This window comes from Alexandromys fortis, unplaced genomic scaffold (genome assembly GCF_014885135.2).
Source record: "Alexandromys fortis isolate MF-2015 unplaced genomic scaffold, M_Fortis_MF-2015_v1.1 scaffold_82, whole genome shotgun sequence".
Lineage (NCBI taxonomy): Eukaryota > Metazoa > Chordata > Mammalia > Rodentia > Cricetidae > Alexandromys > Alexandromys fortis.
In genome coordinates this window covers 2,609,395-2,626,416 of record NW_026067963.1, presented here as the reverse complement: position 1 = coordinate 2,626,416, position 17,022 = coordinate 2,609,395, and the positions used below count along the sequence as shown (strand labels likewise).

Sequence of the window (17,022 nt, the reverse complement as noted above, 5' to 3'; positions counted from 1 at the left end):
CACACATGTATGTACCTGTTCTTGTGTATGCATGTGGAGGCCAAAGACTGATGTCTGTTTCTTTCTCTGTTTCTCTCCACCTTATATCCCACTCTCTCTCTGAAGCTGGCTGGTTGCCTGCATCCACCTCGCTCTGCTGGGCTCACAGGTGTATCTCACCATGCCCGGTTATTCTGCAGTGTGCTGGGAACTGGAGTCTCCATTCTCGGACAAGCTCTCTGCTGACTGGGCCATCTATCTCCTTTACTTCTTTTTCTGATTTTAAGTGGTGCCTTAAGTTGATGACGCAGTTTTAATCAGGCTTCTACAGATTAATAGGAACTCATTTCTAAGATCTGTGAATCCTTCATTATCACTCTCCTCACTGTTTGATGCTGCCACACCTTGTAGTTTTTATTAAGATATAATTCTCATATTTCCTCCCTAAGATTTATCTATGCACATGTCAACATGAATGTCATATGACATTGCTTAGTCAGTCTGGGTTAGCATGCGGTTCTATTTATTTATTTACAAAAGACCTAAGGTTTGTTTGTTTCAGGGCTACCCAAGAGTCCCGACATCTACCTAATCTCAAAATCCTTGGGAAATATACCACTCTCTAAAATACTTACAGATGTGTCTCTTTGGGACAAAACAACTATTCTTCTTCCATTTAGTGTTTGTTCCTTTAGCATGGCCACAAGATTGTTCAGGTATTATATCATATTTCATGGTGAAGATAAAAGAGACGATCACATAAGAAAGTGGGCATCACAATAAAGTTCTTAAAAACTCACATTTGGAAGGGATACATAAAGTTTGCATGGGAACAGAAAAAAATATTTTAAATGGAGCCATGCAAATAAACGCTATAGAGTCCTCTCTATACGATGCCAGCTGGGAGGATGTGTTTGGCTAGGGCACACCAGGCGAGGCCATGAATCACCGCGTGCCTCTCTAAGCCTATTACAGAATGTGTGCATGATATAAACCAGAAAGGGCTGCATTTTAACTCTGACTCATAGAGCAAAGCTTGTGGCTTCTTGGGGAGGATCAGGAATAAGGATGACATCCGGCTTGGGCCCAGAAAACTTGTAACCAAAGAGAAGCCTCCACTTCCTGGAAGAGAGTAGGATGGGCAGAGCTTCTGGTGTCGCCTTAGGTAGAATTATGTAGCCTGTCAGAGGCTGTGACTCTGGGGGGGGAGAGTTTTGTGCCCGACGCCCCCCCCGCTTCTGGTGTAAATATTTTAAGTTCTCCAAAACATCAGAGTTAGAACTGACTTTCCTGGAATGAAGTTCTAAAACAAATTGGCAGCCAAATACTCTGTGGAATTTCTAAACGCCAACAGGTTTGTTACTATTACATAATGCAGCAGTTTGGGTTTTAAACAAGCTGTTTCTTTTTTCACAATATTACTGTTTCCAAAATCTCTGTACTCCCTGCCTGCACCACGGGGTTCTAGTTCTTGGTTAAGGAGAAGGGCACCAAGAGCATACCAAGAAATATTTTGCTATTTCTTTCAGTGTGAAATCTTCCTGATCCGAAGCATTGGAATTGGTTTTTCCGTTATGAATTGTTTTTCTGGACCTCTGTTATCCAAGTTTCTTAAGTCAGTTCTTTGTACAGACATTATCTCCAGTTTTTTGATTTTTTGTGACTAAGGTCTTTGATGGCACCAGATGCGCCCAGGGCTGGAATACAGCCTCTCAGAAGGTCTTGTCAGAACTTTGTTCAGCGAGAAAACCGCATGCTTGTGCTCCTCACATGTCCCTGGGCTGCCCTCATCCAGGGACAGTTGGTTTTGGTTTTGCATAGCATCCCTTTCATCTCTTCCTCCTACTCCGTGGAGCTGCAGACAGAACCTAAGGCCTTGGTAACGCTAGGTAAGCTCACCGCCAACAAGCTGCAATGCCCGCCCCCCTTCTGCCAAGGTCTTCCTTTCATTTTTCAGTGTTATTACTCTTGCCCCACCCCTGAGTTTTTACACAGCGAGTTACCTGTGCCTCGTGATTCCAAACACGAGCCAAGTGTGTGGCCAATGCCAGGTTAAGCAGAAAGACCTTAGAAATATTGCAGAGGCTGTAGGAAAAGTCATTTCTTTTTTTCCTGGTGGCCTGCTACATATGGAATGGAGATGGGCTGTCATAAAGGAAGGCAGAGAAACTCGGGACCTGCTAAGAGCCTGCATCAAGATGTATTCAAAACTGCATTGAACCTTGAACCCTTAGCCCTGAAATTTCCAAAAACCCGTAAGTCCCCTTTCGCTTAAGATAATTTGGGCCAGAAATTGGTTTTATTTTTTTGGTCAAAGAAACCTAGAATTTCATATTTTTTGCCAAGCTTTCAAAATCCCCTATTATCTTGTTCTTGATGTTTATAATAAAATGTCAATATGTCATCTCAGAGAAAACACAGTGCAGTAACCAGTTTAGATAGAGTTAGGAACCTCTGCTTTTGATTTTTTTCCCAGTGTACATTCTTTTATTTCTATCTCCCATTGTCAGGATTGAGACATTTTAGCCTGACACTAGCGAATGGTACAATGACTTCATTAGACTTTTCCTGGGTTTATTTGCTTATTTTTATTAGTTGTATGTATATAGAGAGATATTCCCTGCTTTGTTGCCAGGGAGATCGTCAAATGGGAGACACACAAAAGAGAAAAAGTCTAGTTCAACAAATTTGTCAGTTCGACAAATAAATAATTGTTGCTTGCATATGTTTTAAGGTGTTGATACTCTTGCTGTGGGAGCAGCATTTTGAGAGCTCTCTGTACTGGTGGCAAAGGAGACCGTTCATATCCACACATCACACCAGAGGAGGCTCAAAAATATCTGGGCAATAATTCTTCTATCTGCGTTGAACAGGTACAGAGTTTTTCTACTTGTTAGTCCCTACATAACCCTAAACAAAAACAATTTACAATATATTAGGCATAATAATTGATCTGAAGTGTGCAGGAAGACGTGCAGAGATATGTAAACATTGTATCAGTTCATATTAGGAATTTGGACACCCATGGATTTTAGTATCCTGGGGGATCCTGGAACTCATCTCTCACGGAGACGAAAAGGAGACTGAACTGAGCATCAGGGTTCACAGAAACTAGCTCATTGTCCTTAGAGATACTTCGCAGGCTGTATGTGGGGGTGGAATTGACCCTGGGGGCAGGAAAAGAACTCTTGATGTACAGGGTTTGCCTAACTCTGTGCTATAAAAAGCTCCACCTTGGATTTCAGGCAGCCCGTAGTTCAAACAGTGGCTCCCCAGGATCTGTCATGTTTAACCACCAGCTCTCGGAAGCAGGGGGGACAGACTGCAGTGTATCACTAGAGAAACATGGGCCAGAGAACAGTCATGCAGTGTGCCCAGGTCCAGCACTGTAAACGTAGGCCTGCCCAGCTCCTGAGCCCAGAGTCTGACTTCTGGGCTCCTTTCCAATCTTTCGCTACGCCATTTGAAGAAAACACGTGGCTCCGCAAAGGCTGCTTACATGTGTGCCGCATTAAAACGGACGTCATGTTAAAAGAACAGCTAAATTGCTTCCATGTTATGTGTTCAGAGCCATTATTAAATATGACACACACCAAGATCTCTGTCCAACAGTCACCAGCTCTCCTGCTATCGAATGTTCTGAACGTCATCTTGCCCAGCGCATGCCTGGCATTGGACAGGAAAAGCGGAGAAATAGCTTAAAACCTGGAGCTCCAGTTAACAAATCTCTGCGCATGGTTCGACTCCAAACCTTATAGTAATTCATATCTTGCTATGTTCCTTAATCTTATAAAAGCCTTTCCAAGAGGTTTAAGAAATTTATATGTGCTTAAAGCCAATGGAAAACACCAGGTTATAATCATGGATTTGAGATCATTTACTGTGTGTAGATAAATGCCAAGTATTCTCTCATTATCGAAAATTAAGTAAATTATAACTGATGAGATGTTACACTAATTTCCCTTCATCCCTCTTGCAGGCTTCACTACAAAGCCTTTTTTTTGGCTCACGAGTGGGGTATTTTGCATAGATTGTTTATTATTACATCCTGAGCCCCAAAGCCACAACAAAGAGAAACTGATGGCAACCGTAAACATTAGATAATAATGTCTTTACGGAGTGGGGCTATCAGAGTTCAGCCGATAATAGGCAGGCACTGCAGGCGCAGTGAAGATTCCGAGTGTCACATGGCATAGGGAACTAGGGAACGACTGCTATGCAAAGACAAGGGGGGAAGTTCTCAAGAGCCCCATTTACGCTCGATGTTTGCTGTGAACGTGTAACAGAAAAAAAGCGTCTTTGCAGAATATCTGTAACTGCAGAGCTAACATCTAATGCAGTCTGGCAGCTGTTTGGTTCCATGTGAAGCATCATTTTAGTTTTGAAGAAACTCAGTGGCCCTTGTATCTCCTACCAAAAGTATTAAAGAGGAAAAAAAAACTCTCCACAGAAAAATAAGATAGAATTTTATATATTTTATAATGTTAACATTAATGTAAATCCTCAGGGTTTGTGTGTATGTGTGTTTATGTTGTTTGAGACAGGGTCTCTCTACATAAACCTGGCTGTCCTGGAACTCGTTATATAAACCAGGCTGGCCTGATTCACAGAGATCCACCTGCCTCTGTCTTCCTAGTGCTGGGATTAAAGGTCTGTGCCACTACACTTGACCCTGTATCCTCATGTTTTTAAAATACCAGTGTCATTTAGAAATTAGTAAACTTTGGCCAGGCGGTGGTGGCACATGCCTTTAATCCCAGCACTTGGGAGGCAGAGGCAGGCAGATCTCTGTGAGTTCGAGATCAGCTTGGTCTACAAGAGCTAGTTCCAGGACAGGCTCCAAAGCTACAGAGAAACCCTGTCTCAAAAAGCCAAAAAAAAAAAAAAAAAAAAAAAAAGTCTGGGCAGGGTGATATGGGGTGCAGACAAAATGAGACTGGCCATGTTTTTTGCTAAAGCTGTGCATGGATGGAGGAAATTTATTTGTGTCTGAAACCTTGGTTACGGATGTCTAGGAAAACTTACTTTAAACCCAACCTTGAAACACTTAGAATATTTCTAAGGGCTGAAGCACAGGAGGTGTGAGAATCAGCGGTCCCATCGCTGACCACGTGTCCCGTTCTTGCTCCTTTATCTCAGTCTACTCCTCCAGCTGCCAGACCCCTTTTCCAGATAGGTCAGCTCTCGGAACTGCCTTGATTAAAATGCCTCTTTGTTTCCTTCACACCCCGCAGCACTTTGAACTTGTTCTCTTGCAACAGCTTGGCCCTCTCTCCTCACGCTTTTAATCTCTGGCTGGACTGTGAGTCCATGAGGCCATGGATCGCATCTTTTGTCTAGCATGCAGTAGGGTTTCTCTGTAGCTTTGGAGCCTGTCCTGGAACTAGCTCTTGTAGACCAGGCTGGCCTCGAACTCACAGAGATCCGCCTGCCTCTGCCTCCCGAGTGCTGGGATTAAAGGCGTGCAGTACTAGCACCTGGCTCTCAATAAACTCTTGAGGAGTGAAATCAATGTGGAAATCATTATATTCAACTGTTTCTATCAGTTAATCTGCAACAGTCAGAACAGTGGCCAGGCAGCTTCTACTTTGGAGTTTTGCTTGGTTTTAACCTCTCTAAGTAGCTCACTAAAGCTATTTATAGCCCGAACGAAAGAGCAGCACTCAGCTAATAGCAGTTTTTCTTGAAAGAAGAGCAGGTAAGATGTCTGTAATTTCTCAGACACCCAGACTTTAAGCAATCTAACCACATGTGAGACAGTTCTAATCAAAGACTCAAAGCCAAAACACGCCAAACCCTCGATCTTTTTGGAGTGTTAACGTGATGCCTCCTGTAGGCAAGTTCACATATAGCTTCACGTGACAACTCGCAATCAAAATGCAGGCATGTTAGAATGACCTCCAGGGCAAATGGATGGAACTAGAAAAGAGTGACAAAGACAAACATGGTATGTACTCACTCATAAGAGGATATTAGTTGTAAAATAAAAAATAACTGTGCTCTAATCCACAGACACAGAGAGACTAGGTAGCAAGGAGGTTTCATGAGAGACTACCTGGAGCTCCCTGGGAAGGGGAAATAGAAGAGATTTCATGAGTGGACCGAGGATAGGTGGGGATGAGAACATGAGATCAGGTTGTGGGGGCAGAGCAGGGAGCACTGAAAGAGACTACTGGAAGAGGGGGACATTTTGGGGTCAGGTAAAAACCTGGCACAAGGGAATCTTCTAGGAATCTACAGAGATAGCCCCAGCTAAGACTCCTAGCAACAGCCAGTGTGTATCCTAAGCTGGCCATCTCCTGGCAGCAGATTGGTACCTAGACTAATAGTCATCAGAGATGCATCATCCAGCAAGCCATGAAAACAGATGCAGACAAACATTAGACGGACTTTGGGGAATCCTGCAGAAGAAGGGGAGAAAGGATTGTAGGAGCCAGAGGGGTCAAGGACACCACAAGAAAACTTAAGGATCAATTAAACTGGCTTATAGGGCTGCACAGAGACTGAACCACAACCAGGGAGCCTGCATGAAACTGACCTAGGCTCTCTGCATATGCGTTACAGCTATGTAGCTTGGTCCTCTTGTGGGACTCCTAACAGTGGGGAACTGCTGTGGAATATTCCTTTTTTGAACTATAAGGAGTTGGTGCTGTGATTGGTTAAACAAAGAAGCGGACTGGCCAATAGTTAAACAGGATACAGTTAGGCGGGAGAGCCAAACTGAGAATGATGGGATGAGGAAGGGTGGAGTCAGAGAGAGTTGCCAGTCAGAAGCAGAGGGAGCAGGGAACGAATGTGCCATGCTGATAAAGGTACCCCATGTGGTAGAGCGTAAATAAAAAATGCCGGTTAACAAAATGTAAGAGCTGGTTAGTAATAAGCCTGAGCTATCAGCTGAGGATTTATAAGTAATCTTAAGTCTCTGTATTGGTTATCTGGGATCATGTGGTTGGGGTAGGAAAAGTCTGCCTACAGGGGACAGGAAAAGTCTGCCTACAGGGAACAAGGGTTGTCTCCTATTCTTTGACTGACTTTTGGGACCCTGCTCCTCATACTGGGTCACCTTGCCCAGCCTTAATACATGGGGAGCTGCTTAGTACTTACTGCAACTTGATATGCCATGTTTTGTTGATACTCATGGGAGACCCGCCCTTTTCTAAACAAAAATGGAGGAGGAGTGGATTGGGAGATGGGAACAGAGGGAAGACAAGGGGTGGAGGGTGGGGTGGAAGGAGACGAGGGAGGGAAACTTTGATAAGATGTAAATAAATAAATAAATACATAAATTTATTTAAAAAAATAAAATCACCTTCAAGTTATGTACCTCAGGTCTAGATAAAACAACAATGAATTTTACATTTACACATGGATCCTATCCCCAAGATGTCTTATTATTTATATGGAAATATTCTCAAATTAAAATCACTGTGGTTAGTGATTCAACCTGTAAAAAACATAATTCTCAGCAGACATGATCTTGGAAAAGATTGTCGGCCTTAGTGCAACAATCACAACCATAAAATTCAGACTCTGAACCTGAGTATGCTTCCACAGCCAACAAACAGCAGAGATATTAGGCAGAATCAAAATTTAAGACTTCTACTCAGTTAAGGATGTAAGATAGAGAAGGGCTGGATGGGGCTTAGTGGCAGAGGACTGGTCTAGCAGGTAGGAAGCCCTGATTTCAACCCTATCATTAAAATAACAGAGACCGTGGACAGGAGGAGGAGGAAGCAGAGAGGAGAGGAAGGAATGGGGAAGGAAGGAATACAGCCCAAAAGAAGGCAGGGCAGAAGGAAATGTTCGCAAATCACAGCACTGACAAGAGTCTCATATTTAGAAAGTACAGAGCTTCTACAACTTAAAAATCAAAGACGAACAACGCAGGAAAAATGAGTATGAGTCTGGCCTGGTGGCCCCAGCGAATGATCTGTGTACTCAGGAAGTGAAGGCAGAAAAATCTCAAGATCAAGGACCTGCCTTACCTACAGAGTTCAAGGTTGGCTTGGGCAATTTAGTGAGATGCTTGCTCCTTCTCTCTCATATGAACTGTAACAAGGCTGTGGCTATTGTTTGGTAGAAAGCGTCACCTCAGCTCCCTGGCACCCCTTTATACAAAATGTCTGAGTTGTTTGCATAAGCTCTCTCCCCTGGGAGTTGCCTCAGTCCAAACTCCACCTCTGAGAAAGCCCACCAAATGGTCATCCCTCCGCAGGGAAGGTCAAGACCACAGGCCATTTAAGCTGCCCCCCCCCAGAATGAACATGTTTTTTTCTCCAGGTTTTGCATGGTCTCCCCACTCCTCTCTTCCCCTCTCCATGTTTTCTTGGGAGTATTATAGTCTATTAAACATGGGTGTCTTTTAATTTGGTCTGATTGGGATTATTGAAGAGGCTTGTTTTAAGAAAATACTTAATAGCTATAGGTCAGTGTACAGCACTTGCCCTCCACCCCTAAACACGCGCACACACAGAGCATGCACCTGAGCAGAGCCTTTGTCCAGAGAAGAACTGCAAACAGTTCTTCTGTCTGCACGCATGCATGCCTGCATGCATGCAAGTGCATGGAGATTCTCCATGTCAATACTCACTAAGCAGGGGAGGTGGTTGTAAAACATTGTGAACATACTAAATGCCATTGACTTTGTACTCCAAAGTTGCTAATACTATAATTTTTATGCTGTATGCTTTTTCCAAAATAAAAGACATGAAAATTTCTGAGATCAACTTTCACAGAATCTATTTTGAGGCACCTGGTATGGATCTCAGGAGCAAACCCAGTGCCAGTGTCTTGGGAACACACTGTAAGAGGCATTAGCATTGTATTTCCATAGTAAAAAAACCCAGCAGCTTCTATTTCAGCAAGGAGACCGTCTAAGAGGCATCACAGGTTACCCTCCAGAGCTCCTGCTTCTTAACTTGGAGAGCTGCTGAGGACTCTAAATGACATTTCTGCAGGGCCCGGTTACATAAGCGTGCTTTCCGTCTCCCCACTCAAGCCTTCCCACGCGACACCTGAAGTCACAGAGCTGTTCCCCTGGTCAAGGTTAATCTCTCCCGTGCCTTCGATCGAAGCCTTTCTTCTCACTCATATTTCCAGCGTTTCTTCTTTCTATTGCTTTCTTCTCGGCCAAAAGGCAGGCCTACATTTCCTCATCTTAAATAATGGGTGTCCTTTAACCTCCAAGATCCTTGAAGGACCGTTCCTCGGGCCTTTCTCCTCCCATCCTCTCCCCGCCCCCTTTGAGACGTTCATCCATTTCACTGTGGGCGGAAATGATGCCTTTACGTCGTTGTGAGCTGCGTGAGCTTCCGACTCTCTTGCGCAGCTCTTCAGAGAAAGGTGAGAGACTCAACCCATGCTTACTAAATACGGCGGGACTGAAATAGCGGCACCTGGGGGATTGGGAACGAACGCTCCCACAGCCGAGGAAGTGAAGGCAGAAGAATCCAGGTCTGGGGGTTTTGACTCACAGAAGATCCAAGTTTGTAACCAATTTCACAAAGCAGTCACCCTGACTCAGAGTCTGCTCCTTTTAGAGGAGAGTGTGGTAGGAAGCAGCTGGAAATTTGCCCAGGAATCCTCAGAAGCTCTGGTCTAAGACACCTCACATCAGCACTACTGACCTCGGAAGGTTTGCTGAAGTAGTTCTCCCTTCTAAATAGAGGGGTATCTTGAAGCAAATAGGCAAAATAATCAAAGAAAACAGAACCTCTCCCCCAACACACAACCTCCCCCACCAAAACCAAGCCAGGGTGGGTAGTCCTGGCAGGTTGTTTATCTGAAACACCGGGCTAACAGAGTACCTGGGGGAGGACTGCGCTTTTACAAATTTCCCTTTCCGTTTTTGTTCCAAAATAAACACCTGGGCATTTCAAAATCTCCTTTGACAAGGCATTTCAAAGCTCACACCGTAAGCTGTGTGTTTTCATTTTGAGATTAATTTCCTTTCATTTTTATGGACGGGGAAATAATTATTTTATTTTATTCACTCACAGAACGTATCCTGACTCATGACCTACCTGCCCTAAGTGCTGCAGACATTAGCACCCTTTGGCTTAGAGGACAAAGAAGGAACAGCCTCAGGGTGATTCACACAGACTGGGAAAGAGTTCAGCTGGGGAGGGAAAAGCTAATTACTTCATCTTATTTAAATGTTCTGGCCTTTCCGGGGACCCCCACTCTGAACCGGGCATTGTACTCGGTGGTGGTGACAGAGACTCTAAGTTAAAACAGAGATTCCTGCGAGGCAGCTGTTTCCTCTCACAGGACCTTGTTCTACAGGCCTCTCCTCACCCAGCAGCAAAGCCCATTGCAGAAGGGAAGGGCGAAGCCGGGCTCAGTTAGAACACAGCCCCAGAGGCAACCGGTTGCCTTCTGCTGGTTCAACCGCTGGATGTGGATTTCGCAGACTAGACCGTCAGGGGAGCAGCAGTCCGCTGAAACCAGGTCTCATTCTCTGGCCCTTGGCTTCTCCCTCTGTTGACTGCCACCCTCAACTGTCCTCCTGATTCTCTGGGTTTTATCCTGCCATTTGAGCCCCAGGGTTGAACCTAGACTTTTAAGAAAATTCCAACTAAGAGAAAACAAAATACCGCGCACTGTTAACCGAGATTTCTGAAGAACTCTGGGTGAGAGGACGGTGATTGGAAGGCTCTCGGCATTCTTTGAGGAGAGGCAGCCCACAAAATGTGTCTTTCGCCACACTGTTCCAAGGGAATATTTTTCTTGCTACTCACTGCAACAGCTGGTCAGGAATTTCCCTATTAGAGTGAAAGAATTTGGCAAGAAAAATCCAGACTCTTCCCCTGCTACCCCCCCACCGTGTAAGTCAGCTGTGCCACCGGACAGGTGAGAACAAAGCAATCACACAGGTTATTCATTTACAAATGATTCAGGGAACTGACGTTTTCTTTCTTGACTTTTCCACCCCCAGGCAGGGAGTTCTGGTAAGGAAACAACAAAAGAAGAGTTACTGGCCCGGGTCCTCACGCCTCTGCTCTCCCAAGACGATCACATTCCATTCTGGTATATAATGCAGCTGAGGGAGGCCAGATTGGTTAAGTAGGAGGTATGTGCCCCACCTACACACACCCCTGGAGTTCTTAATGATGGCTCTTTGCCCCTAATGCTAGCTATTCTTTCTTTTATTCGATAAAGGCTTTGCTGAGCGTTCTTCGTTCCTGGCACTGTGTAGGTGATGAGAATTATAGGGAGAAAAAAATGGGCAAAGACTTGTGGACGCTGCCTTAGTCGATGGATGGCACCGGGAAGGGAAAGGAAGAGGCAAAACATTAATAGTCCTGCAGCTGCTCAAGAGCCAGTGCACATCTGGACCAGCACAGTGGCACCTCGTGCAATAGAGCTAAAAGATGAGCCGGGAGACTTTAATGAAAGAAGAAATCCAGACAGAGAGCAGCCTGGGTAAGACCCAGTGCCATTGGCAGCTTAGCAAGTCAGAGAATGAAAGGGAAGCCAGACAAGGATGGAGGTGGTGCAAAGAGGGAGAGAGGGGCAGGGAGAGGGAGGAGGAAAGGATAAGAAAGAGGGAGAAATAGGGAAGCAAGCTGGACTCGGCTTTCTTTTCTCTCTTTGCCCGCTGTTCTTCTAAAGAGGCAGCATTCTGTCTCTTCCCCCTCCCTCTTTTCTCTCCTACTCTCTCTCTATCTCTCCTTTTCTCTCTCTTCCCCCCATGCCCTCCTACCATCCCATACCCTTCCAATACCCACTAATTAAACTCTCCATATCCAAGTTCTCTCTGCATGGCATATTTGTCTGTCCCTTACCTGTTGTAGTCCCCCACCTGCAGCAAGACCTGCTAGGGTCACCTGTATTGTATCTTTCAGAAGGGGAAATGAGAGAAGGAGAAAGAGACAGTGATGGAAGAAGGTCATTGGTTAATTAATAAAGAAACTGCTTGGCCTCATAGGTTAGAACATAGGTGGGTGGAGTAAACAGAACAGAATGCTGGGAGGAAGAGGAAGTGAGCTCAGACTCGATAGCTCTCCTCTTGGGGGCAGACGCAATGAAGCTCTGACCCAGGATGGACATAGGCTAGAATCTTCTCGGTAAGCGCACCTTGGGGTGCTACACACATTATTAGAAATGGGCTAGTCCAGGTGCGAGAGTTAGCCGAGAAGAGGCTAGATATAATGGGCCAAGCAGTGTTTAAATGAATACAATTTGTGTGTTGTTATTTCAGGCCATAAGCTAGCCAGGTGGCCAGGAGCCGGGCAGGACGAAAAGCAGGCCCGCAGCTCTTACTACAAGACAGGAAGAGGGAAAGAGAACTGGGGAAGAATACGAGAAGGGAAGGGGTAAGAGAGAGGGTGTAATGGTCTGCTCTGTCCCTTTAAGAAACAAGCCATGCCCACTCCCTCCCCCATCCTCCGAGGCAAGCTGATCTTCAGCTTCCAGCCTGAGTCTCTGTCTCTGTCTCTCGCTCTCTCAGAGTCAGCTTCTGTCTCTCCCTTCTCCCCTTCCCCCCATTTCTCTCTCTCTCTCTGCCTCTCTCTCCCCTTCTCCCCCTTCCCCTCCATAACCCACTAAATAAATATCCAACCTCACTCTGCATGATGTGCCTACCTGTCTCTGTCTCTCACCTGCCATATGGCTCCCTGCCCAGGACCAGCCACCTTTGGAGACCTGTGGCATGGTCTTGTGGCATGCCCATCCATCTGTCTCTCCTTGTGGGACTGGCTGTCTCACTCACCATGAGGTTCCCTGCCTGGGACTGGCCAGTCCCAGGACCCACTGCCTACTGCCTGCTGTTGCTTGGGGACCTGCGGCATGGTCTCATGGCCCGCTGCCTGCTGCTGCCACTCAGGGACCTGCAGCGTTTTACTTAAATAATCTCATAACAGAGGGTGCAGTGATAAGAGGGGTGTGGAGAGTAAGAGCAGGAGAGGAAAGGAGGGAGAAAAGAGAGAGGAAAAAGAGAGGGAAAGATCAATGTATAAAATTCAGTTCTGTATCTATACAGCAGCAATGAACACCCCAAGATTAAGAAAACAATTTCATTTATAACAGCATCAAAAAGAAGAAAATACTGATCAGGACCAAAGAAATTCAAGTCCTGTAGGCTGAGAACACGGGACGTCATTGAAAGAATATCTAAGTAAAGCGGCCAGTGTCTGTGAACTAGAAGATTCAAGATGCATTACCTGGAGACCATGCATCCAACAACCCCTTTCAACACCCACATTAGTTCTTTCGGAAACTGACAAGTTGACCTCCAAATGCACGTGGATACACACAGGACATAGCCACAGTTATCTTGAAATGAAGACGTACTTCCCAATTTCAGATCTTAGCAGGAAGCTGTAGGAAACAAGACACTCTGCTATCGGCGGGAGGGTGAACGCACAGATCATGAGACAGCACTGACTCTAGAAATAGACACCGCCACTCTAACTGGTAATGGAGTTTTGGGTGAGGGTGCCAAGACAGTTAAAGAATAGATTTCCAACAATTGTGTCAACATACCTGGCTAATCACATGCAAGAGACAGAAGCTCACACCATGTGCAAGAAACATCTCAAAATATACAGAGCTGCTCTAAATGCAAGTGCCAAGGCTTTCAGAAGAGAAATGTGAAGGCAAAGCTTGGTCTCCGGTCAGGCAATGGTTTCTAAGCTGTGACGAGGACACAGACAAAAGACAGAAGCAGAAGATTGAGCGTCATCAGAAATCTGTGCTTCCAAGTACACAGTCAAAAACGTGGGGGGGGGGGTATTCTACAAAATGGGAGAGAATATTACCAGACAGGAAAGCAGCTCAGAGACAAGGTAGAAGTTCAGATTAAATCCAACAATTAGAGAAAAAATGAAGTGTGCAAAGCTCACAAGCAGAGACAAACAGACTCACTCTTCATTCTTTGTAAGAGCTAACTCAAAGTGCAGCAGCAACCTAAAACACAAAGGCCATAAATATAAAACTCCTGGCTGACAACAGAAAATCTAGATGACCTTGGCTGTGCCGATGACTATTTAGATCAAAGGCATGACCTAAGAAAGATGTAACTGATACACTGGATTCCACAGAGATTAACACTTTTGCTCCGTGAAACGCACTGCCAAAGGATGAGAAGATGAGCCACAAGCCGAAGGAAAGTGTTTACAGAAGATGTTGCTGTACCTGCTAGAAGATTCACCCAGAATATACCAGGAACTCTTACAACACAGCAATAAGAAATGAACAGCGGCGGCTTAAAAAATGGGCAAAGAGATGAGCAGACACCCCGCCAGAGAAGACGCAAATGACAGTTGAAAGATATTTGATCTCACACCCCATGGAGGAACTGTCAATTAAAGCAACAGTGATACCCCATGGAATACTTAGACTGGCCAAGATCCAAAATGACAGAAAATGCTGAAGAGGAAAAACAAAATGCTGAAGAGGATTTGAAGCCCTGGGAACTCTCCTGGCTGTGGGCTGGGGGTAGGTGTTGGAGTACAAAATGCAGCCACATTGGAAGTCAGTTCCATGGTTTCCCCCAAACGTAAACACAGCCTTATCATGTACCCAGTGAGCATAGTCCTCACTGTTCATCCACATGAACTTGAGAACAAGTCTGCACAAAAACTTGAATGCTATTTTTAGCAAAGGGACCCTCCAGCAGGTGAGTAAGCTATGGTACACTCACACAATGGATAGCATTCGGCACTAGTCAGAAGCGAGCTATTGAGACATGAAGATACATAGGGAATTGAGTGCCTATTGCTAAATGGAAGAATCTACTCTGAACTTGTTAGGTACCAAAGGAGCTTAACTACATGGCATCGTGGGAAGGTCAAACCACAGAGATAGAGGAACTACCAGGGCCTGGGGAAGGAGGCATGGACAGGTGAGAAGAGGACTTTGAGGGCAGTGAGATTCTCTATGGGGTGTTATGATAATAGAGACATGCCATTAGACTCATGGGGACCTTTGATAATTCTGTCAGGGTAAGCTCACTGGTTCTAGCAACTATTTCACTGTTTTGCGGCATGGTTGGGAGTATGGGTACTTGGGGGGGGGCGGCACATGGGAAATATTATACTCTCAATTTTGCTGTGAACTTGAAGTTGTTCTTAAAAAATAGTCTTTTTTAAGACAAAATTCCCCTAATATAATAAACCGCTATTTATATCCTAGCAGTATGTACAGAGTTCTCCCCAGAACGTCTAGGTTAGTTTATGTATGACCAAAGTTATAACATGAAATATATTTCTTAAACACTTAAAAAGTATGGACCAAAGGGGCTCAGAAGGTGATTGTAATGGTTTAAATAAAACGGCGCGTTTCCCGAGGATCCCATGAGGAGCTGTGGCTAGTAAGAGACAGATAGATGCTATGCAGAGAAAGTGGGTATAGTTTATTTAGTGGGTTATGGAAGGGAAGGGGAAAGGAGTTGCCGGAGACAGCCACCTCTTCCAAAGAGAGAGAGCCTGAGAGCTCACAGGCTGGAAGAGGAAGGAAGATCCATTTGCCTTAGCAGAAGGGGGGAATGGGCAGGCTTATCTCTTAAAGGTACAGCACAGACCATTACAGTGATTCAACGGGTAAATATGCCTACCATGCAAGCATGAGGAGCTGAGTTCAAATCCCCAGAACCCATGTAAAGCTGGGTACTGTAGTGTGCGTTGTAATCCCCAGGGCTCCTAAAGTGACACCCATGAGCAGCTTGTCTGATAGATACAGTGGAGACCAAGAAAGAGACCCTATCTCTTTAAAGAAGATAGGCCAACGCCTGAGGTGGTCCTCTGACTGCCACATGCGTACCCTTCACACACACAAACACACACACACACACACAGAAACAATTGCCAATATAGAGAGACAAGGCATTTGAATATACCTTTCTTCAACAGAGCTATGCAAAGGCCCAGCGAGTCTTGGTATGGTGTTCAACGTCATTTATTCCAGTGGAAATACAAATCTAAATCACAATGAGCTACCACTCTGCATCCATCACGTCGCCTGAAATCAAAAGCCAGAGAATCATTAAAGTTGACAAGGACGGGGAGAAACTGGAGCCCTCGTATTCTGCTGGTGAGACTGTCAAGCAGCCACTGTGAAAAACAGACCGGCAGTTCCTCAACAAAACAAAACACAGAGTTTCTGTAGAACCTAGCAATTCCATCCCAAGATAATTGAAAGCATATGTCCACACAAAGATGTGTCTACAAATGTTCAGAGCTACACTAAGAAAATAGTGGAAACAGCCTAGACATCTGTCACGTGAGTAGGTAAGATAAGGCTATGTGTATTTACACAACGGGAATTTATTCGGCCATAACAGAATGAAATGCTGGTCCTTGCTATAGCACAGATGACCCTGAGTCGTTTAACAGAATGAAAGAAGCCAGTCACCAAGGACACAAGGTCAGAACAGCAGATCTGCAGACTGAGCAGGCAGCAGCTTGGGGAAGGGGTTATGGACATTTATGGTCAGGGTTGCTCAACAGGTCGGTGCTTCATTTTGATGCTGTGTGTGGCTGCCCTCGTCTGTGAGTATACTAACACCACTGCATTCTTGGATGTTTAAAGGGGTGGACTTAAAGTAAGCAAAGAACATTTCAATAAGCTATTATTTAAAAAAAAAAAAACTAGCAACCACAAATGGAGCTAGAGTGTTGGTGGACATCTGCCCATCAAGCCCTGTAGATCACTGAGGAAATGGATTCCCCTACCCTGGGCCAGCAACACCACATGGAGCTGAGCGCTGTACTGGGGTCCAGCGGACTCTCTCTGGAGAGCACCTGGCGCAAGCTCCTAGTCTTTCTGGATTTATCTCCTAGTCACCCTGCTTGACTCACCAAACAAGCACAACCTTTCGGGTCACACCACTGACCCTGTGGCTCAGCTGGAGGATGGGCCTTTGTCCAGCTGCTCCCTACCCTGCTTCCTGTGGTGGCAGATATTGATCCTCATGACAAAGCGGTTATTCACCCATTCTGGAAGGCTAGGAATTGCAATCCCCTGTTTTAGAGTTAAGACAGCAACCCTGATAACTTCTCCCAGTAGAATGTTCTGGAAGGGAAATGTCAATAGAGAGACTAC

The 17,022-nt window shown here is 45.2% G+C and overlaps 1 long non-coding RNA gene across 4 annotated transcripts; it reads left to right on the top strand.

The window, feature by feature from the left end:
- Nucleotides 1–8,824: 8,824 nt before the first annotated feature.
- Nucleotides 8,825–16,590, top strand: LOC126508458 (uncharacterized). 4 transcript variants are annotated; one of them, XR_007593825.1, is made up of 6 exons: nt 8,825–9,321; nt 9,978–10,830; nt 10,916–11,050; nt 11,140–11,403; nt 13,009–14,599; nt 15,831–16,590. It is a non-coding gene; the product is annotated as an uncharacterized lncRNA (long non-coding RNA). The 4 variants fall into 4 exon arrangements; XR_007593824.1 differs by having other exon boundaries at nt 8,826–10,830; XR_007593826.1 differs by lacking the exon at nt 11,140–11,403 and having other exon boundaries at nt 8,827–10,830.
- The last annotated feature ends 432 nt before the right edge of the window (nt 16,591–17,022 follow it).